This window comes from Bombina bombina, chromosome 4 (genome assembly GCF_027579735.1).
Source record: "Bombina bombina isolate aBomBom1 chromosome 4, aBomBom1.pri, whole genome shotgun sequence".
NCBI lineage: Eukaryota > Metazoa > Chordata > Amphibia > Anura > Bombinatoridae > Bombina > Bombina bombina.
In genome coordinates this window covers 574307749-574332234 of record NC_069502.1, presented here as the reverse complement: position 1 = coordinate 574332234, position 24486 = coordinate 574307749, and positions in this window count along the sequence as shown.

The following is a 24486-nucleotide window of genomic DNA, read 5'->3' as shown; positions in this document are numbered from 1 at the left end:
TTTTTTCAAAAATTGCAATCCTTTTGGATAAGGTATTACAGCCCTACTTATTAGATACATCATCTTATTTAAAAGATACCAATGATTTTCTCGCCAAACAAAAAAATATTGGACAGATTGGAGATAAATGCATTCTATACACACTAGATGTTACTAGCTTATATACATCAATCAAGCACACTAGTGGCATTGAGGCAGTAACTAACACATTGAAAGTAAATAACAAATACAATGAGGAAGAAATACAATTTCTAATAGTTCTATTATCTGTCATATTATATCAAAATTACTTTTTATTTCAAGACACCTTTTTTTCTGCAGAAGCAAGGCACTGCAATGGGCTCCAGTGTCGCCCCAACATATGCCAATATTTTTATGTCCCATATAGAAGAGAAATTTGTATACTCACACCCATTATTTTTACAATATGGTGCAGCATGGTGGAGATTTGTGGATGACATATTTGGCATATGGTGGGGAGACACTGGTAGCCTATTGCAATTTGTTCAACATCTTAACACATCTGTTACTGGTCTTAAATTCACACTCAACATGGAGGAAACAGGAGTAGCCTTTTTTAGATACTTTTGTATATAAAGAACAAGGTTTCTTGAAAACCGATTTGTATGTGAAACCTACAGATAAAAACAAAGTATTACAATATGACAGTTTCCATTCAAAAAAGACAATAGAAGCAATACCACAAGGCCAATTTAAAAGAGTGAAAAGAATAGTGACAGATGAAAAGAAATGTGACATAAGATTAATTGAAATGGCAGAAGTGGCTTATAAAAAATATATAGTGGCTTATAAAAAAACTAAGAATTTGAGAGATTTATTGGTAAGGGCAGATATAGGTAGCAAAAAGAAAACTTCTCAAACAACAATAGGATCTGATAATAGAGGATGTTATCCTTGCTTGCATTGTAGTCACTGCCATTCGATAATAAAAGGGAAGTATTTCTTTCATCCCACTAAGGGAACTAAATATCCAATAAAGAAACATCTGACATGCAGAAGCACATACGCTATATATCTCATCAAATGTCCATGTGCCAGGATTTATATAGGAGAAACAAGTAGGGAAGTAAGAACTAGAATCACCGAACACAAATCCAATATTAGAAACAATAATATAGAAGCTCCTGTTTCCTGTCACTTCCTCTCCATGGGTCATAACATCAGTCAACTTAGATTTCAAGTCATTGAACAAGTTGACAGACCCAGGAGGGGAGGTGACAGGGACCAAAAGCCATGTGGCTACACGACTAACTTTGCAAATACTAATAAAATCTCATTGACCTGCCTGGCTATTGCAAGCAGTGCAAAAAGGATTCAACCTTTTCTTCTATACCACACTTAAAATGATTTCATGGAAACTTATCTCACCTTATTAGAAGACATAACAAAGCTACTCGAAGAACATCATGACGCCATCACTGCAACTTTGACAGGAGCATTTTACCCTCTATGACTCCTTTAAAAGCTCTACACTATCATATGATGTGGGTGGCAGTGCTTTGGGGCCCCAGCACCTGCTATCAATCTACCTTGACAATAATGAGGAACTTGGCTGCGTGGAATTTGCTATGATAGAGCACTTACAAGTATCTAAGCTGATGTAACTGAGAGATGTAACCATGATTCAAGCTATCAGCTTAGGAGATGTCCTATTAAGCAAAGCAAAACAGATTGATGGTCTCCAAAATAAAGATTCTACAGAACTATTGGCTCTCAAGGATCCTATATGCGATTCCCTACTTTTAAAACTGCAGTAGCAGCAACGGAAACCTTTTTTTTTAATGTAAGAGCAATCAAATTGTAGATTTCATTGCCAAAGAGAAAACTAATATTATAAATGAAAACATATTAGGTTTATCAGAAAACAAAAAGCAGGGCAATTAACATCTTGCATAACAGTTAATCATTGTCCGTGATTGCAAACTATTTCACCATACAAAATAAAAAATGCCCACATTGTACTGATACATCTATTGTAGATACACAGTTATTACAAATGTTTCATTACACCTAAAATATCCTCTTCCATATAGCTCTTCATATGATTGCACAACAAACATAAACAGTAGGGCAACACAAAAAGAAAAAGAAAGGAAACTGTATTCATAGAGTAACATTTTACTACAAAAACATGGTCTCAGAGTAAGGTTGTTAAAAATAATTCAAATGTGATGATAATATTAATAATGATAATTTTATAAATTTAGGACTAGATTACAAGTGGCGCTAAAGTTTGCAGTCAAGTGATATCGGGGTTTTTGCGCGCAAGTTACGGACCGCTCATATTACAATTTAAAAGTAAACACGATTGCGAGAGTACAATCACATTTTATAATTGTCGGGTTAGCGTGACTAAAAAGCTTGTGTAACGTGTAGTGAGTTAAAGAAAGTTGCATCAAACACAACATAAATATATTTTAAATTGCAGTATATACAGATATAAATATTTATTTAAAGTAACATTTTCCTGTATGTGAAGAATATTGGAATATTAAATATTAATAACTACTGTCGGGTTAGTGCTCAAGGAAAACATGTTAGTTTTTTTTTCCTGCACACTCCATTGAAGTTTTTGGAAAGGTTAGCACAATCACAATATCCAAGATCCTGAAGTATTATTTTATAGGTTTTTTTTTATCTTTTGTTAAGTGCATATTCAACAAATTGATATATGGTTTGTGCAACAGGACATTTACATTTTATTTAGATAATGTTATTACTATCCATTTCAAGCAAAGCATCAAAAATATTTACATGATATGCTTTGTAACATATAAGATTGTCTGTCTATAGACATCTGCAGTCCATCTGTTAAATCATTCAATATTATTTCTTAAAATTCTTACTCACAAACTGTACTATTTAATGTGCGCAATATAGAAATCATTCTAATAAATACCATGGTTAAAGTTAATCTTTATGCATGAACCTCCACTAATTGGCTTTCTTTATAAATAGTTTTATTAAAGGCACATAAAAAGGGGTTTTCAACAGAGCCTTAGATACAGGATAACAGAGGAAATTTGGTAAAAATATGTATTTATATTAAATAAAAATCAGGGACAGTAAAATTAAATTGTACTTTAAGAAAAAAAATGTACTTCGATCTTCAACAATCACAAAGGTATCTCCTTTAGAGCTTCCTCAACATTGGCACCAGACACCTCTGTAAAACATGAAATAAAATATTAAAATATATACTTTATAAAAATATTATTTAAAGAAATATTTTTGAAAATAAAAATGTACCTTCAGATACAGCTACTTGTCCTGAAAAAGAACCCTGCTCTCCAGACCAGCATACAGAATATTTTCATCCTGCTCTTTTTCAGACAGGGCTTCTTGAGAAGAATAGGGACCCTGCTCCTCTTTACGCAAAAACATTTCATCTAGTACCCCTGCAACACAGTATGTATGTACCTTAGCACTAAGTTTAAAAATGAAACATACATACATACACACACAAAAATGCAATAATTAAAAAAAAAAAAAAACATTCCCTTCAGGTATGGCTTCTTGTTCAAGAAGGCAAAACTCCTCTTCATCAGTACAAATCAACATTAAGAAAAAAATCAAAATCTGCAATTTAAAAAAAAAAAAAACCTTCTGGTGCTTCGACATCAAAAGTTGGAAGACTGTGAGGTTCCACAGAGAGGTCTACATTTTCATTAGGGAAGGGAGATGAAGAGGATAATGAGAGATGAAGAGGATAATGAAGAGGAAGGCTTTGGATCAATGTTTGCATCAGGGTCTGCAGACATTAGACATTAAGAAATTTATAAAAGTTTTTTTATAATTTTACAAAGATGGCTTAGTATAACCGCCACCCTTTCTCCTCTTGCCTGAATGCTTTGTCATCTTCATTTTTAAAAAAAAAATTGGTTTGGCAACTAAAAAGAGTGGCTTGGCAACTTAAAGACCAAAGATTTACTTTGATTACACAGAATGTCAAAGGTTTTAATTCAAAGTATAAAAGATCCAAAGCTCTCCATGATTTCCTACATAAAAATGGTAGTATTCTGTTTTTGCAGGAAACACATTTTAAACGTGGTTATGAACCCAAATATTTCTCTTCACATCATCCCACTCATTTTCACTGTAGTAATCCCAACAAGAAAACAAATGGAGTAAGCATTTTATTTCATAAATCTTCTCCATAAAGAAATGGATAAAGAAGGCAGATACTTAGGCATTCATGGTAGCCTATATGGGAAACCAATCACTCTTTTAAATATATATGCACCGAACACACACACAGCTGCTTTATTTCCCAAAGTAATACGGATATAGCAATAACTTTTCCCAATGGACCTTTATTATTGGCAGGAGACCTTAACTTCCCTTTAGAGCCAAGCATTGATAGCTCAAACCCCAGCATTCGAATTTCACAGCAGTCTAAACAATCTACAGTATATGGGACAACCTTTCTCTCCTAACCCTGCATGATACATGGAGGCACCTTAATCCTACCAAAAAAGATTATACATTTTTCTCCAATCCAAATTCCTCATATTCAAGAATAGATTTTATAATGGCAGACCACCTCTATTTAATAAACCTGAAGGAATCTTGTATACTACCTACAAGCTGGTCAGAGCATTCGGCAGTAAGCAGTACCTTTCACTGGTCTTCTATTCCTCTTACTCACCACATTGGAGACTAGAAGAAACACTACTATCTGACCCATTAATAAAATTGGATATAGGGAAAAATCTCTCTGAATACTTTTCGCTTAATGATACACCAAATATCACACCCAGTACCCTTTGGGAGGCACATAAATGTTGTATTAGAGGAATCCTTATTAAATATAAAGATATAAAAAACAAGCAAAATAAACAAAAATATATTGAACTCTCACAAAATATATTAAAATTAGAACTCTCACAAACGGCATTTATTAGATGTAAATATTAAAGACAATTTAAAACAAGCCAGAGAGCAGCTTAAAGCACAAAGCGTAGCTTTCCTTCTACGTCAAAAATATTATATACAAGGCAATAAGCCTGGCAAGCTTCTTGCAAGAGCATTAAAATGCAGAAAGTCTTCCTCATTTGTCCATAATTTAAAAACTTTGGAGCATGACCAACAAACAAACTCTAAATCTATAGCAAATGCATTTAACAAATATTATTCCAATAATTACAACCTTTTCCCTAACAGAAACCAATCCAAGCATCGCCAAAAATGTTTAGATTACCTTAATCATACAGACTTGCCTCAAGTAAATTTTGAACTTATAGAACCTCTTAAATCGCCAATAACACCTCAAGAGCTGGAAGATGCTATATCCTAACTAAAACAAGGTAAAATCCCGGGGTCAGATGGTTTTAGTAGTTTTTATTACAAATTTTATAAATCAATCCTTTCACCATATTTATTAACACTATTTATTTTGGCTGATCCCTTCACTCACTCCCCTACCCTCCACTATGCTTGAGGCGCATGTTACAGTGCTACCTAAGCCGGGAAAACCTGCAGATACACCTTCAAATTTCCGCCCCATATCCCTCCTTAATGTAGATTTAAAACTGTTTACTAAAATTTTGGTAAACCGCTTAAAACCTATCTTACCCCACTTAATCCACAATGACCAAACCGGGTTCATACAAAATAGAGAGGTTAAGGACAATACAGTTAAAATATTATACTTACTAGAGTATGCAGACTCACACAACATCCCATCACTGTTTGTCTTTACAGGTGCCGAGAAGGCTTTTGATAATTTAGATTGGTCCTTCCTTAAATGTACTCCACATAAATTTGGTTTCCCGGATGAATTTATTTGAAAAATATTAGTTTTGTACATGTATCCCATTGCTAAAGTCAAAGTAAATGGCCTTTTATCAGATCCCTTCCCTATTTTATATGGTACTAGACAGGGATGCCCTCTTTCACCTTTACTCTTTGTCCTCTCTATGGAAGTCCTAGCTTCAAAATTACGCCACTCTCCTGACATAAAAGGATTCCTTATTGCAAAGACAGAGTATTGGTTAGCTCTATTCACAGACGACTTATTAATGACATTTACACCACCACAATATTCTATTACTGCAGCTTGTAAAATATTAATATTTCTCTGTACATTTTTTCCATTCCTGAATCATATTTGTCATCTTTGAAATCTGAAACTGGATTTAGAACACATGCTTTTAAATATTTGGAGGTCTTACTTTCACCTAACCTTAATAAACTACAACAACTAAACTATGAAACCTTACTAAAAGACCATACATCCCAAATGTTGCGATGGCTCCCTAAAACGATCTCTTGGTTGGGGAGAATTGGAGTGGTAAAAATGTCTATCTTACCAAAGATTTTGTACATGCTACAAACTATCCCTATACCATTGCCCAACAACTATTTGCATAAATTACAAACCACAATCAATTCTTATATTTGGAAAATAAATCACCTCAAATTTCTAAGCACACTTTATAGTTACACCCATTACAAGGGGGACTAGAGGTTCCTAACTTGGAAGCATACCATAACGCTGTCTTCCTCAATAGAATTATTGACTGGTATTTCTTTGGTGAAATACACAATAAACAATGGGCTCAATTGGAACATGACATTACACGAAACCCGCAATTGGGTGGTAACTGCTGAATGGAGAACCCTCAAAATAGTCTGAATTGTTCTACAAATCACATTTTTTAAGAAACCTTCAAAGTTTGGAAAACATCTCTTAAAACATACCCCCACCTTTCCACTCTACATTCGCCACTTACTCTCATTCTTGGCAATCCAGACTTTGCTCCGGGGAAATTATTGAACTGTACTGCAACACGAGAAATAAACTCCCTACTTCTGATACACCTTCTTACAGATAATGAGATAATACTGACTAAACAGTTGATTGAACATCTGGGAGAGGGTTTTTTTAAACCGTGGTTTAGATATCATCAACTTCATCATTTTATATCTACAAATCCATATAAATCCAATCTCATGAGAACCAAAAGCCCATTTGAAGTTATGTGTTGCTACTCTACTCTAATAAAACACACCACCTCCCTAATTTACAAAATCTTATTGACACCTAAGGCTGATTCATTACCCTCATAATTACTAACTAGGTTGTATCTAGCACCACAAAGATTGAAATATATGTTCCCAGGAGCCTCAGGCAAATGCTGGCGAGTGTGCCAAGAAGAAGACACATTGTTCCATATTTGGTGGGCATTCTCCAATATTCAGATCTTTTGGTCTTCAGTGCGAGATTACATGCAAACAGCTCTAGAGAGTTCTTTTCCACTAGATCCTTATATATTCCTGTTTAGATTTGCTCCTAAATTACAGTCTAAATTACATTCCGTTTTATTTAACCTAATGATAAACAGTGCCCATCAACTCCTTCTGAGTTTCGGGAAAAAATCAGACACACCTTCCGTACAAATGTGGCTTCAAGAATTTTGCCAAAATCTTAAACTAGAAAGATACCATTATTTATTAACTAACACCCTTGACAAATATCACAACTTATTGTTTATAAGGGAATCTCGCCCAACACATATTTCAAGAAACTCATAAAATACCCATTGTTATAGACCCCCTTATTTAAGGAATACATACTTATGTAATACCAAAGGATCCTGTACTTTATGTCTTAAAATTACTTCCTGCCCTTAATTTGATGATTCTCAAATGTTTTGGTATCATGGTTATTTTTGTTATTCTTTTTTGTTTTATTTCTGTTTTTTCAATGTCTTTCTCATCATTGTTTCTATTGTTTTTTCTTATATGCACTAAGTCCTTGTTTGATGCCATCCAAGTTTGGCATATCTTTAAGACATAGAAAAGAGTCAGTACATCTATGCAACCACAAGAACAGAAAATAAAATTGAACTTCCTCTTTTTTTCAGGATTGTTTGGACTTTTTGAACATTGATATTGTAAACGTTGTAACCAAAAGCATGTAAAGAAAGAGAGGATGAAAGAAAAAAGACAAAATATTGTATCTTATGTAAAAAAATTTCAATAAAAAACACTTATAAAAAAAAAATACCCTCATGTACAGGTTTTATGGGGTTTTGGAAAGTTATAGGAACAAATATTGGGCCTGCCCATTTCAGTCTACATACATGGAAATTAGACACCTAGATTTTCTGGGCCTACGTCACCTTTCAGACAGTATGGCAGCCCAGGAATGAAAATTATCCTAATGATGGCATACAATTTGCAAAAGTAAATAACCCAGGGTATTCCAAAAGGGGCATGCACAGTCTTTTTTTGTAGCTACTTCGTCACAAAACCTAAACAAATTTAGCAGTTATGTTTTTATTTTGCTTTTTTTCACACAAACACTGCATTTTCATTGTTTATATCATGCTTCTATGTTTTACTGCTAAAAAACATCCATATTTGTATTTAGCCAGACCTAGATTTTCTGGGCCTACATAACCTTTGAGACAGTAAAGCAGCCCAGGAATGAAAATTACCCCCATGGCACACCAATAGCAAAAGTAGATAACCCAGGGAATTCTAAATGGGGTGTTTTGAGTTGTTTTGTGTAGTTAATTTATCATGAGATTAGAGTGTCTGGGCTTAATGTAAAAAGGGACAGGACATGGTCAGGAGATAAACTAAATCAGAGTAGTTAGTATTTAATGAACAGCGAAATAGCTTCCACACACAAACATAAGAATTACACTCACATGTGTAAATATCAAATAAACCTTAAAGGGGCAGTTGTTTTGGGTGAGTGTGCGAGTGCTTTTTCTGCATATTTAACACATTTACACGCAAACACATTCAATACATACATACACTTATCAATAACACTACATACACTCCATACCCCATACCCTCTCATACTACACTCCATACCCCATTCCCTGTAGTCCCATTCCCTTTCATCCCATTTACTCTTATCCCATACCCCATCCCATCCCCATCCACTAGTTACATTTAGTTTACATATCCTCCTTTTAGTCTTCTTATACATTTTGTTTGTTTAAATACTCCTTACCCTCTTTTATTTATATCCCTTTCACACTTTCAGCACTTTTTTTGTATTTTTAGTTCTTAATTTTGACCCCCTTTCATTTGATCACACTCACTTTTTGTTTGCTTAGTTGGGGTTTAGTTTAGGGAAGAGATGGAGGAGGAGGAGGGCAGGCAGGAGATTAGTCAGGGGAGAGGTAGAGGGGGGAGGAGAGGGAGGGGGAGAGGAACAGGACAGGAAGGGGGGCAGGAAGCGGGGGTGGAAGCAGTGGGTGGACCCAGCCACTTGGTTCAAGATGAACAAGTGCTGGGCCCAGTGGCGGACAGAGTAGGGCTTCACAGTCTGGGAAACAGAGGGCATCGACACAGGGGAAGGCCAAGGCGACTAGGGAGGCGAGGTATACTATGGAGGAGAAGGAGGTCCTCGTAGAAGCCTATATGGGCAGGTATAGGAGGCTGCAGGCTCAGAAGACCACCCCGAGTGAGAAGAGGAAGCTCTGGCAGGAGATAAGGGATGCAGTTAATGCAGTGGGGGGCCGGAACAGAGATATGGACTCTATTAAACATCGCTACCGGGACTGCAAAATGGATCTTAAAAAAAAAATAACCAGGGAGTCCCAACATGCCGCAGGAACCGGTGGCGGCCCTGCACTGATAGTTGAGTACTGCCGATGGGAGGAAATGTTGCGTCCCAGCATCTCCGAGGTGGACATAGTCGGGATCGGAGGAATCAATACCGGGAACCTGCCACTCTCATCTGACGGTAATTTAACAATAAATTAAAATCATATTTAAGGATAAGATTAATACTATTACGCTGTTTAACACATTATTGCGTAAACGCATTCACAATTACTTTGCCATTATATTAGTATCTAGGCTATAGGTTAGGTGTGCATTTAAACAGACTGAAAAAAAATGCAAAAACATTCAGATTGACCAGAGATGCGGAAATCGTATTGATTGTTAGATTAAAAAGTGGATTAATGAGGCTGCATTTGTAATTGTATCGTAATCTAAATTATTTACTTTTTTTAATTTAAATATGCTAATATATACATTTCTTTTTTATTTGCAATATACAGAGTCTGGGGAAGAGGCAGCACAGCAACTACAGGCTCCTCCTTTACCCCGGTATGAGAGTGGTGGGGATGAATCGCACCTCGGAGAGCAGAGGCCCCCCCTGAAGCAGAGGCCCCCCCTGAAGCAGAGGCCCCCCTGAAGCAAAGCCCCCCCCTGAAGCAGAGGCCCCCCTGAAGCAGAGGAAGAGGCCCCCCTTGATGAAGAGGCTCCGGAAGCAGAGGAAGAGGCCCCTCAAGCACCAGCAGGCCGCCGGGCACCAGCAGGCCGCCGGGCACCAACAGGCCGCCGGGCACGGAGAGCCCACCGTGCACAACAGGAGGAGATAGGTGAGGTGCGGGTGTTACTCGACTACATTGACCAGATGCGTACCTCCCGGATGGAAAATATCCAAGGCAGAAGTTGTATTATTGACAAGCTTAGTGGCATTCGAGAAGGCCAAACACAAATCGTAGAGATCCTTACAAGAATAGAACAAGGACAAAACAGGATGTTTCCAGCTACAACAAGATATGTTTAATTTCTTCCGGGAGGCGCATGCTGGTCTATCTGCTGCTGGTCTATCTGCTGCTGGTCTATCTGCTACTGGGACATCTGCTGCTGGGACATCTGCTGCTGGTCTATCTGCTGCTGGTCTATCTGCTTCTGGTCTATCTGCTGTGCCTCCATCTGCTGCTGGTCTATCTGCTGGGCCTCCATCTGCTGCTGGTCTATCTGCTGTGCCTCCATCTGCTGCTGGTCTATCTGCTGGGCCTCCATCTGCTGCTGGTCTATCTGCTGGGCCTCCATCTGCTGCTGGTCTATCTGCTGGGTCTCCATCTGCTGCTGGTCTATCTGCTGCACCTCCATCTGCTGCTGGTCTATCTGTTGCGCCTCCATCTGCTGCTGGTCTATCTGCTTCTGGTCTATCTGCTGTGCCTCCATCTGCTGCTGGTCTATCTGCTGGGCCTCCATCTGCTGCTGGTCCATCTGCTGGGCCTCCATCTGCTGGGCCTCCATCTGCAAAGCCATCTGCAAAACCTCCTGCTGGGCCATCTGCAAAGCCTCCTGCTGGGCCATCTGCAAAGCCTCCTGCTGGGCCATCTGCAAAGCCTCCTGCTGGGCCATCTGCAAGGCCTCCTGCTGAGCCATCTGCAAAGCCTCCTGCTGGGCCATCTGCAACGCCTCCTGCTGGGCCATCTCCTGCTGGGCCATCTCCTGCTGGGCCATCTCCTGCTGGGCCATCTCCTCCTGGGCCATCTCCTCCATCTCCTCACCTTGGTCACCCCAGTACTCCTCCTTCCACTCTTCAAACAACATCTCCGATGAGAACTCGTCAGAGGCGGCAGTTGCCCCTCCCAGAGCCTCAGCCTCGTGGGAAGAGGGGAAGGAAGAGGAAGTAAGTATTTTTTTACATGTTTATTTCGTATTTATTTAATGTGTAATGGATAGGTATGTGATGATGTGGTTTTTAGACACTTGTGGACCACACTCTGTATATAATCTGCTTCTATGGGACCGGGTCCATGGAGGCAGATTGTTTGCAGAGTGTGGGTTATAAGTGTGTGGACACCACATCATCACATACCTATCCTTGTTCATGATATTGATTGGTTTCTGTGATGTGATGTCCAAACTGTTTCCCTAATCTCAAACAAAATGACCATTACAATTATACATGATGGCATATTACTGTTTGAATGCCAATAACACAGCTTAAAGGGACAGTCAGAACATTATTGTTTACAAAGAAAACACTGTATTACGCATTATCAAGTTGGAAACAAAAACATGGAGAAATACGTGTGACTTATGTGCTTACCCTTGTATCTATGCCTATGAAAAATGACCACTTAATTGTTGTTCTGACATAACAACATTTTAGTCAATCAATGATCAATACATGGTAAATATGCTGTATGAGCTCAATGTTTTCAAGATACAAATGCTATCAAAATGCCCTCTAGTGGTCAAATAGCATTCTGATTACATGCACTCTTCAAGCTCTAAGAAATGAGCACACAAACCTCATAGGTTTAGCTAGCAAATAAAAATAACCAGAGAAAAATGATTAATTGGTGAGAAACCTTTGATATCATTTTTATTTCAAAAATTGCTTTTTTAATAATGCAAATCATTATTTGTTTTCTAGACTGTCCCTTTAAAAAAATTACATATGCTAACATATACTAATATTTGGTGATTGTTGGTATATCTACATGTACTTGTTCAAACAAGAAATATTGCAAAAAGATTTCTATTGACGTGTTAAATAAAGTCTATTTTCTTAAAGAGACATTATTGTGTTTGATTTATTTTAGAAAGACATTTGTTTTAACAAGGAATATGGTTTAAAGTCCTTTTAGGAGTGACTAAACAAATATATGCTCACAATAATATATTTGGAGATTAACCAATGTGGAACTCATACATTATACAAAAATCAACATTTGCATTAAAGGGACAGTATACAATCTTTTTAACAGAACTGCTTGTAATAGACACTACTAGAAACAACAAGATTAACATATACTGATATCCAAATCAATATGAAAAAGCTTTAAACACTTTCAAATAAAATCGTGTTATCTCTATTGAAAAGATAGATGTAAACCACATTCCAAGTGTAAAACAAGACAATACCCCTTCCTTAACATATGTTATTTGAACATAAGCAAAAGTAGACATGTCTTTGGTAAACAATGGACTATATAACTAGAGGGGAAAAAAAAACATATTTGGTTTTTAATGTGAGTGTATAATGGCCCTTTAATAAAATATACGACAACATAACATCTAGAAGAAGTCGGCATCTCATATATTTAGCATATGATAAAGATAAATGCACATTGATTACTTGATTCTAATACAATAGCGCATATTTATTAATTCGATATCTTGCAAATTAAACACAACACAGTCATTTTTCATAAAAAGGAACATATTGTTGACAAACATATTAAACAAGATGGACTATATTTAGGGATTTGCACTTGCTTTCAAAAAACATTTTGCTTTCATTTGTTTATTCAACCAGACAGCCAGCAAAACAGAATGTTGTGTTCTTTATCAGCTATGGGTCAACAATGTTACATGATGTGCAAAATCAAATATTGCGGGACTACGTAATACAATTACACCTTTGCATGTGACGTCTTAATTAACATGGCGCATCCTTGATCACGTAAAAACGCCATCCAATAAAAGGCGCATCCTTGATCACGTAAAAATGCCATCCAATAAAAGGCGCATCCTTGATCACGTAAAAACGCCATCCAATAAAAGGCGCATCATTGATCACGTAAAAGCGCCATCCAATAAAAGGCGCATCCTTGATCACGTAAAAACATCAGCCAATACAAGGAATCATTGGACAGCCTGGAAGGTGACGTCTTAAGCAAAATGGCGCATCCGAGATCGATGAAAAACCTCAGCCAATACAAGGACTCAGTTGATAGCTTGGCATATCAATAAGAAACATATTTATATTTTAGTAACTAGTATGTGTCTATATTGCTATCTAGGAATGTCACGATAGATAACGAAATACTGTTATCTATCAAATAGAATACATTATAGAAAATAAGGAGATATTTCATTAGAAGCAGAGGATTTATAACTAAACTATTTAGCAAGCAGCATATTTTAAGTAGACATGAAATCAATATTTTAAGGTTACACGATTATGTACGACATTGCAATTTGAAATACATTGTAACAATAAATGAAAATCTTGTGAAATAGTGTTTCATGTCCCTTTAAATGAACATTAATGCTAGGAGATGCATTAGTAAAATAGGGATGTGTTAGATATTATATGTTAAAGGGACAGTCAACCCCAGAAATTTATTTTTTCGAAAATATAGCTAATCCCTTTATTACACATTACTCATTTTTGAACAACAAACACAGTTATATATTAATATACATTTTACTTCTGTTATTATCTTGTCTCTAAGCTTCTGCTGACTGCCCCATTATTTCTGTTCTTTTGACAGACATTCAGTTTAGCCAATCAATGCTCACTCCTAGGTCACTTTACGTGCATGAGCTCAATGTTATCTATATGAAACATGTGAACTAATGCCTTATAGTAGTCAATATTTTTAAAACATTAGAGGCAGTCTTCAAGGTCGAAGAATTTAGCATATGAACCTCCTAGGTTTACCTTTCAAATAAGAATAACAAGAGAACAAAGCTAAATTTGGAATAAAATCCAATTAGGAATTTGGTTAAACTCGCATGCCCTATTTAAATCATGATTCATCTTTTTGGACTTGACTGTCCCTTTAACTATAGCTATGGTGTACATCTTTAACATTTAAAAGATACACATGAGAAATACATATGCCATTGATGTTTTAAGATATGTTTAGATTGTTTTGGAATAACAATAATCACACATGTATTGATCAAATATGTCACTTATTCAAGTTGAAATATGGTCAGCTTACCTCTAGCCATATATGGGAGGAGAAGTATTTTGTTAAAATATTTAGATAAAGATATTCCTCATCTAAAATATGCGCATTACACGCAGAGATTGATTTGGTTACACTACTACAATAAGATAGAATTGAAATTGAAATACATGTGCTGTCAACATTACAATAAGATTGTTTATTAATAAGATTATATGTCCTTGTTCATGTAAAAAGGACAAAAACGCTTTAGAAATGGAAATCCATTCATTAACAATTGTGGTCAGCATCACTTAAAGGGACATGAAATAACAAATAAATAAAGAGGATACACAGAGAGAATACTATTTCCATAAAAATAACACTTTACAGGGATTATCTCATTGTATCAATCCTGGGATCATTTGTTAAAGGTGCATCAATTCACGCAGAGTTTACAAATAAACACATGGATGTGAAATTTTCAATATACATATATATACAAAAATAAAGATATATATATACATATATAAAAAAATTACTATGCTAATCATAATCATGCAATGATAAAGCTTTAAGAAAAAATTAAATTGGAGATGTAAATCTTAAAGTCATTTACAATTGTATTACATATATGATTCAGGAAACACCATTATTTTTGTTAAGGTCCCTTTAAGGATTAACTACATAAACTAGAGATTTCAATCAATGACATGAATAAAGAGGACAAAGAATCGTGGAATGACATGTCTTTTATTAGTATGTCAGAAAACATCAACAACGTTTATAAATAATCTTTTAAAGATCAGGAAAATTGGAGCCATTTGACAAGGGAAAAGAGTGCATCACAGTCCATGAAGAGAGTTGCCAAAGGCCAGCATAGCCCCATTGGAGCCATATGACAAGGTAAAAGAGTGCATCACAGTCCATGAAGAGAGTTGCCAAGGGCCAGCATAGCCCCATTGGAGCCATATGACAAGGTAAAAGAGTGCATCACAGTCCATGAAGAGAATTGCCAAGGGCCAGCATAGCCCCCATTGGAGCCATATGACAAGGTCAAAGAGTGCATCACAGTCAATGAAGAGAGTTGCCAAGGGCCAGCATAGCCCCATTGGAGCCATATGACAAGGTAAAAGAGTGCATCACAGTCCATGAAGAGAGTTGCCAAGGGCCAGCATAGCCCCATTGGAGCCATATGACAAGGTAAAAGAGTGCATCACAGTCCATGAAGAGAGTTGCCAAGGGCCAGCATAGCCCCATTGGAGACATATGACAAGGTAAAAGAGTGCAACAGGCACAACAATAATAAAAAAGGCCAAATGGCAACAATTCAAACACGGAACATCAACATGTGGACGGAAGATTCTTATCTGCGCCCTTGGAGCATCTCCAGATCCTCCACTTATTGGTCATCCCCTTCATCGTCCTGTGCCTGTCCAGCTACAGATTCAAGCATTGAATCAAACCGCATCATACGTCGGAGAGTCAAATGCTGAACCTGTAGCTGGGCATGCACGGTGTCGTTAATCCCTCTCAGGACAACTGCGTTCCTCAACATGGCCTGCTCTACGCATGCTAGAGCTTCTAGCGTGAGCCATGTTGAGTCACAGCCTAAAATAAAGAATAAATAAAATATTAATGATAATTACACAACAGAATAAAAAATAAGCAAAGATACATTGTCATCATAAAGACAAATCATTCTTTAAAATAATTTTTGGAAATTGATTATTTACACATTAAATATGTTATTCAGACAGACCTAAACCATTAAAGGGACAGTTTACTCAAACATGTTGTCCCCTTTAATTGGTTTTCGATGATCCACTTTTACAGCTTGAGTGTATAAAATCTTGTAAAAGGATTTCCATTGTACTTACATTAGCAATTTAAATATTTTAGTTATACTGTGGTAGCCACACCTATCCTTAAACATTTTGGCGTTGAGGCCAAGCTGTGTAAACATAGCAACCAGAAGAAATTACATTCCCACTGGGTTATACAAGAGATAATGTATGAACATTTGTACATAAATTGTTGTATCCAAGTAGTGGTGATTGGTATATGTAGTGATATCAAATTAAGGGGACACTGAACCAAAATATTTTATTTACTGATTCAGATAGAGCATGACATTTAAATCAAATTTTTAATTTACTCCTATTCTTGAAATGTTCTCTAGCTATATTTTAAATGCAAGAATGTAAGTTTATAGGGCAGGCCATTTTTGGTTATCAACCTTGGTTGTCCCTGCTGATTGATGGATACATTCATCCAACAATAAAGAAATGATGTCCAGACTTTTTTTATTTTCAAAATAATTAAAGGCATTTCTTTGATTCAATAAAGATAGCAAGAGAACGAAGAAGAATTGATAAGAGTAGTAAATTATAAAATTGATTAACATTGCATGCTCTATTTGAATCCCCATAGAAACAATTTGCCTTCAGTGTACCTTTAAGTATCTTATAATGTTGATTTTGAATGATACTTACAGCTGTGCCTGGGAAGGACAATCCGACACCCAGGACAATAAAGGTTGAGACAGGGGGAAGGGATGTGATTGGGTTGGGGAGGGATGGGCTGCCGCTCTGGGGTAGGCCGTACAGCTGGGGAGTGGTGAGTTGGGGGCTGGGCAGGTGGGGTAGCTGTACGGGCCAAAAGACGGGGAGAGCGGCGAAGGGGGATGAAGGGGCATTTTTTGGGAGGGACAGGACAGGCAAAATGTGAAGGGCCGGGAGGGTCTTGGGTTTGTGGAGGGGCCTGGGCAGGGGCCTGGGCAGGGGCCTGGGCAGGGGACTGGGCAGGGGCCTGGGCAGGGGTCTGGGCAGGGGACTGGGCAGGGGACTGGGCAGGGGCGGAAAAAATGATGACCAGAAGTGGAGGATCCATCTGAAATAAATAATAAAAATATATTAACATCTCATACATCATGAAATCAAATCAAGGCATTTCAATTTGATTATGTTTGCAATATACTTAGAAGTGTGTTTGAATTTCTAAACAATGATGACATGAGGATATGGTATGCATATAGGCACTCAGATGAATAGCAATGACTGTCTGTACAATTATAAAATGATTATTGTGGTTTGGCCTGGAATATGCATGTGACATCATGATGGCATGAATTAGAAATCAAACAAAAATGAAAGAATAATCAAAGCATATGTTCATGCTGCCTGATATAGAAAGGGGGCAGTAGTGTATTTGAACAGAAAAATAATATTCATTTTTAAAGTGCAAAAGCTGTAGACTTTGAATGTCTTCAATAAAATGTTTTACAATAAAAAAACATGTTGGATACATGTTAGATATATTTCACATACCATCAGACTCCAAGGGAGCCTCTTCCTCCTCCGTCCCACATGTTAAATCAATCTCTATAAAACATAACATGTTGTGTACACGTTAAGATCAGATATTATAACATATGTAACTGTTGCTCAAAGACACACATCAATGTTGCATTAAAGATATACACACCCAAAGTTATGATTTACATCATTTTGATGGAGCATACAAATGACATTAGATTTGTTATTCTCAATGATTCAGATTTTCGATTTATTGTTTGTATTATTTTAAAAATCATAAAAGCATAGTACATTGAACATTTAAAAATTCTCATGTGTGTATCACTTGATGATTGTTGTCAAAATTGAAAATGTAAACAAACATATGCTATACATCTTCTGAATAACAAAGGTGTAGACTAAGAAACTTGGAATTCTTAATCTTTCAATATTAAACTAAAATTGATATATAATCAGAGGAGTAAATTATATGTTTGTTTCAAATGTAATGCTTCATCAGAATAATGCTCATAATATTGATTACCAATACACTTTCAATGACATATAAATGAGTCAATGGACTTACCAGAAGACTGTAAAGGCAGCTCAGTGTCAGTGCTGGATCCCTCTGGGCTCCCCACAACAACTCTCTCTATGAATGATATAGATATATATTAGTGAACACATTTTGGATAGCACTAAATCACATCTGTATCGATTTATAAGAATAATCAACTTCAAAATGTGAAGAATAGAGCAGTCATTAGAAGAAAAAAAGCTTGATTGAATCAAGGGGATTATAAATAAAATCGAGCCATTTGTGCAATGTACAGTAATCTTGTGTAGGGCACAACACATATTGATCACAATACAAAACAAAATTGATTATTAAAAATATTTAATCATGGTGCTGTTAGAGTATGCTTATATCTATAAAGTAACTCCAACAGTGAATATGTGAATTATATATCAATATTGTTTAATCCAAAGAATGTAAGGATTAATTAATGTATTGTTTATTAAAGGGACACTGACATAAATTTTTTCAGTGATTTAATTGTTCAAGCTGTTGCAAATTATGTAACATTGACTCCTATTATAATATGTATTTTGAAACATGTTAATCTTAAAGGCAGATAAGCAATTATTTAATCAATAAATATTGTTTGTTGAAGGTATCCAACAATCATCAATAACAACCCAGGTTGTTCAACAAAAATGGAGCTGTAGATAAACTAACATTCTTGTTTTTAAAATACATTTATCAAGAGAATATTGTAAATATGATTATAGTATTAAAATTAAAATTTGATTAATATTGCATGCTCTATCTGAATGACAACAGTAATAATTTTTGATCAGTGTCCCTTTAATAGAAAAAGATATTGATTTGACAATGTCGCTGTTAATGAATTCTCTAGTCCATATGTTGATGTAATGAATGGGATGGAGCATGCAATTACAATATAATATGTTAGTTAAGGATATCCTCAAGAATCTTTAATTATCCTCTCTTAAAGGGACATGAAGCTCCAAATGTGTCATTGGATACTTTTTGAAACTATGTACTACTGTTATCTGAACACATGATTTGAACATATGTAAATAGGCCAATTTCTTAATGAAAAAACCGCCGGTTAATGCCAGTAATGCATTGCTTAACCTAAACCAAACTCAATATGTTTTTAGAATAACGAAAACAATAGACTGAACCAATTTAGCTAATAAAATGTTTATACAAAACAAGAAAATAACGTGTCGAAATCATTCAATTTAACATTTAGTTGTCATGTCCCTTAAATGACTCGAACAATTAAAAATATGTAATGTATATTTTAAAATTCAAAACATATGCAAAACTGTGTGAATGTGGTCAAAATGTATCCCAATAATATTAAGCAATAAACAGGGGAAGAATATTAATTGGCCATTCAAAGAATCTTACATTAAAATGAAGATATCAAGAATAGATGTGATATCTTAAAATCCTCAAAATTTCAGATTCGTATTACAATGTAATCCAAAATATTTTATATTTTATTATTTTTAACTTTTTAAATGATAGAATTTGAGGATCCATATAAATATCGAACAATGTGGATGTATTATGTAATGTTCTGTCCATGTTTCTAAGACAAATATCAATTAAAATGAAACATACCATACTGTGACAAGCCCTGGCTTGAGGTTCCAGCACCAACATCACGATCTGTAAAATATTAAATGAGGATTGGATATCATTAATACAAATCATGCCATGTTTAAACACTTTAAATTAGTACAAAATCACTGACAAACTAATAATATTTTTTTAGTCCCTTGAGTTAATTTTTTCATCAATTAATTTCATCATAAATATCTCCTGTACTCTTATTTTCAATCAGTTATGTTGTTGACTGTATCATTAATTAATTTGTTGTGTTATTTCATTCGAATCAATTGATGGACATAGTTCATTGTTTATTTGGATTCTGCTAGTATATTTTTTATTATGTATAAGATTGAAAATAAGAATACTGTATTCTTCACATATATAATAATTCACATTTACATTTGACCAACATGTGTAAAGCAATGCCAGTTACAGCAAACCCATGTTCACGTGTGTGCGCTATTCTATTTCTCAGGATCATTGCGCAATGATTACAAGCGGAATTCGGCATCCGTGATTTGACCAACATGTGTAAAGCGATGCCAGTTACAGCAAACCCATGTTCCCGTGTGTGTGTTATTCTATTTCTCTGGATCATTGCGCAATGATTCCAAGCGGAAGTCGGCATCCGTGATTTGACCAACATGTGTAAAGCGATGCCAGTTACAGCAAACCCATGTTCACATGTGTGCGCTATTCTATTTCTCGGGATCATTGCGCAATGATTCCAAGCGGAATTCGGCATCCGTGATTTGACCAACATGTGTAAAGCGATGCCAGTTACAGCAAACCCATGTTCACGTGTGTGCGCTATTCTATTTCTTGGGATCATTGCGCAATGATTCCAAGTGGAATTCGGCATCCGTGATTTGACCAACATGTGTAAAGTGATGCCAGTTACAGCAAACCCATGTTCACGTGTGTGCGCTATTCTATTTCTCGGGATCATTGCGCAATGATTCCAAGCGGAATTCGGCATCCGTGATTTGACCAACATGTGTAAAGCGATGCCAGTTACAGCAAACCCATGTTCACGTGTGTGCGCTATTCTATTTCTCGGGATCATTGCGCAATGATTCCAAGCGGAATTCGGCATCCGTGATTTGACCAACATGTGTAAAGCGATGCCAGTTACAGCAAACCCATGTTCACGTGTGTGCGCTATTCTATTTCTCGGGATCATTGCGCAATGATTCCAAGCGGAATTCGGCATCCGTGATTTGACCAACATGTGTAAAGAGATGCCAGTTACAGCAAACCCATGTTCACGTGTGTGCGCTATTCTATTTCTCGGGATCATTGCGCAATGATTCCAAGCGGAATTACGCATCTGTGAAATAATTTTGGATAAAGTAGTGTGATGAGTATCATTTCATAAAGACTTCAAATATATTTGCAATTTGGTGTATTACGAGATGAAAATAGTATATATGTTAATATTGAACAAGAACAAAGAATATATCTGTCTTAGGAATCGATAGTTAATGTATGAAATGGTGGATGATAGTGATTTCACGGATGCGCAATTCCATTTTCGCTCTGTGACGCATATTCTGTAGAGCGCAAGAAACATCATTCATATTTAATGTGTGACTAATCTAAAATCAGATATCTAAACATCATATGTAGCGTATGTTGTGAGATCTATATAGGTTTAATATCTGACTATATACCAATTTCTTTAAAATCTAATCAAATATTAATATATTATATTAAGTTGGATAGTTACCTGGTTCAGATTCTCTGTCCGCTCCTCCCAGGCCACCGGACGGAGAATCAGCTGCCCTGGCCCCCGGGTCAGGACTTTCAGATCCAGCAGCTGGGAGAGAAGAAGAGGAGGCCGAGGATGGAGAGGATCGAAATCTTTTGGGGACCCGGAGACTGAGGAGCTTGCATAAAGTCACCTCATAAGGGAGTAGGTAGAGTTTTCGCGGTGCCTTTTTTTGCCCCCTATTTTACGGGCTTGTACCCACTCCCTTATGAGGTCGACTTTTTTGGACAAGCGCAACCTCATATCTCCTAATTTCCGCATGATCTGATACTGGCTCCTCTGGACGCCCAACACCAATTGAACCGCATTGGTGATAGACTCCCAGAGGGCCTTCTTAACATGCGCATCTGTCGACCTCCTCTTGTTCCCAAACAGCTGGGGATAAAAGTCCTGGACGGCGTGGACCAGTGCAGCACTCTCCTGTAATGGACTTTTATATGGTGAAGTAAACATGAGATGCACCATGGGACAAGTTATCTGTACATCTAATTGGATAAAAGTTTGAAATATTGTTATCATGTCTGTGAGACCATCCTGACTCAAGTTGTGTTTGTGTGATGAACTCTGATTGGCCGTTCCTTAATGTTTCATATCTTAGTAACTTCCATACACATACCTCCTGGTGGTGCTGTTACTTCATTTTTCATGTAGACTTATTTGTAACTCATGGGCCTGTCATGCAGATATGTGTGACGCAGATTTAATATACGTGATCCGTTAAATATTAATGTTTAAATTCACCATATAATGTCACCTAATACTGTCACATTATTAAATGTTGTAGACATTTTTCGGTTTAATATCGGTCTGTTTCTTTAATACAAATACGTTGGATTAATACACATTTAACATTGTATGTATTTATTGTTCATAAAATCAATTCCGTGACTTATTGTGAAGTATTGACATTGCTCTATTAAATGTATTTATAATGCACATTGATTGTGTGCTATTGCGTGACATTAGACTAGAATGTTTAAAGACGCAAATCTCGTGTTTCAAGATACGTTTCCCACGCAACATTTCAGAATGTGCAATTTCTGTTTATAATGTCCATAACTTGGATAATCTGTTTATAAATGTTAAACTACAGGTTTGTTTGTTATTAGTAAATAAACCTTGAGCTTGTATTTGTCTGAACTGCTCATATATGTTATTGTGCAATGGCGTCTTTATTTTTAAAGAGACATTACAACCAAACAATTGTATCAAATGATCTGTAGAGCTCAAAAATGTTTAGACTTTAAAATGTAACTCAATTTATCTTTGTATTTAGATATCCTTAACTGAAGAAATTTCAATGCACATGGTTGAGCCAATCACATAAGGCATCTCTGTGCATCCACCAATCTTCATCTACTGAGCCTATCTCGATATGCTTTTCAAGCAAAGTATGTCAAGATAATGAGATAAGAGAAGTAAATACACTCTTTAAATCTCTTAAAGGGACACTGTACAAAATATTTAGCGTTCGTGAATCAGATTGAGCCTGAAATTTTAATCAACTTTCTAATGTAATCATATTCTAAAATATTAATATTTCTCTTGTTATCTTTATTTTAAAATCAAAAATGTAATTTTATATTACGGACCATTTTTTTAGAACATGGGTTGTCCTTGCTGATTGTTGGATAAATTAATCCACCAATAAAAAAGTGCTGTCCAGAGTACTGAAGGGAAAAAAATAAAAAATTTAATGCCTTCTTTTTACATTAATGATAGCAACATAACGATGAAATTTGATAATATGAGTAAATTATAAAGTGGCTTAAAATTGAATACTCGTCAGAATGACTAAATTTGTAAAAAATATATCAGTCTCCCTTTAAGGATATTTTGAGTTCATGTCCCTTTAAGGAGACATTTCACAATAATGCAGGAAATATCATAAACCTAGGCACCTTACTTTATCAAACTTAGTATAACATGTGACTAAAGCATATTTAGATTACCTTCTGGATTGTTTTCCCCACTGTGAATGAAATATATATTCTAATGGCTGTATTTCGCCGTCTTCAGCTTAGAGGGACATTAAGCTATATGTTATTTACGTATTTTGAAGAATACTAGAAAATTTAAACATCTTAATATGTATTTTTATTCTCTCATTAGCTTTTAATGATATATATTCTTTGATTTTTAAAAAAAAGCTACATAGGCTATTTTGATGCTGATTGTTGGTTGCACATAGATGCCTAATGTCATTGTCTAAGACATGTGCATTGATATATCTTTTTCTAAGTATATTTAAAGACTGAATGTAATTCAATAGTACATTCAAAATATATATATTTTTTTAATTGTTTAAAATTCAATACACAATATATTTTTTTAATGTCCCTTTAAGGACAAAACCATTCGGAATGTGGATTTAACATTGTAGAAATAAACAAAAGGGGAATGAAAATACATATAGATATGTGATGTCTAACCAAGAGGTAAGATTAAAAAATTGACTCCACTAGAACAGAAAATAAATTAATATGGCATCCAATAACTAGCTTGTGCAAAATATGAAGTTAACTGACTTACCATTTTATTGTTTTTTAAAGCTAGATTTATGAAAATAATGTTTTTGTATACCTAAGGAAGATACAAGATCTTATGTAAAATTTTTGACATTCAACCACACTGTCTCTTTAAAGTGAACCACTTTCCCTTCTTAAAAGTGAAAAGAAAGTTATGTCAAATTCTGACTACATATCCGAAAATATTGTTAAATTTTAAAATCTAAAAATTACACAATAAAAGCATCGATGAATTTCAATCCCCAATTAATTTAAAAAAAGCTACTTGACTTTAACATTCTCTGAATCAGTGGATTTTCAAAAATGAATG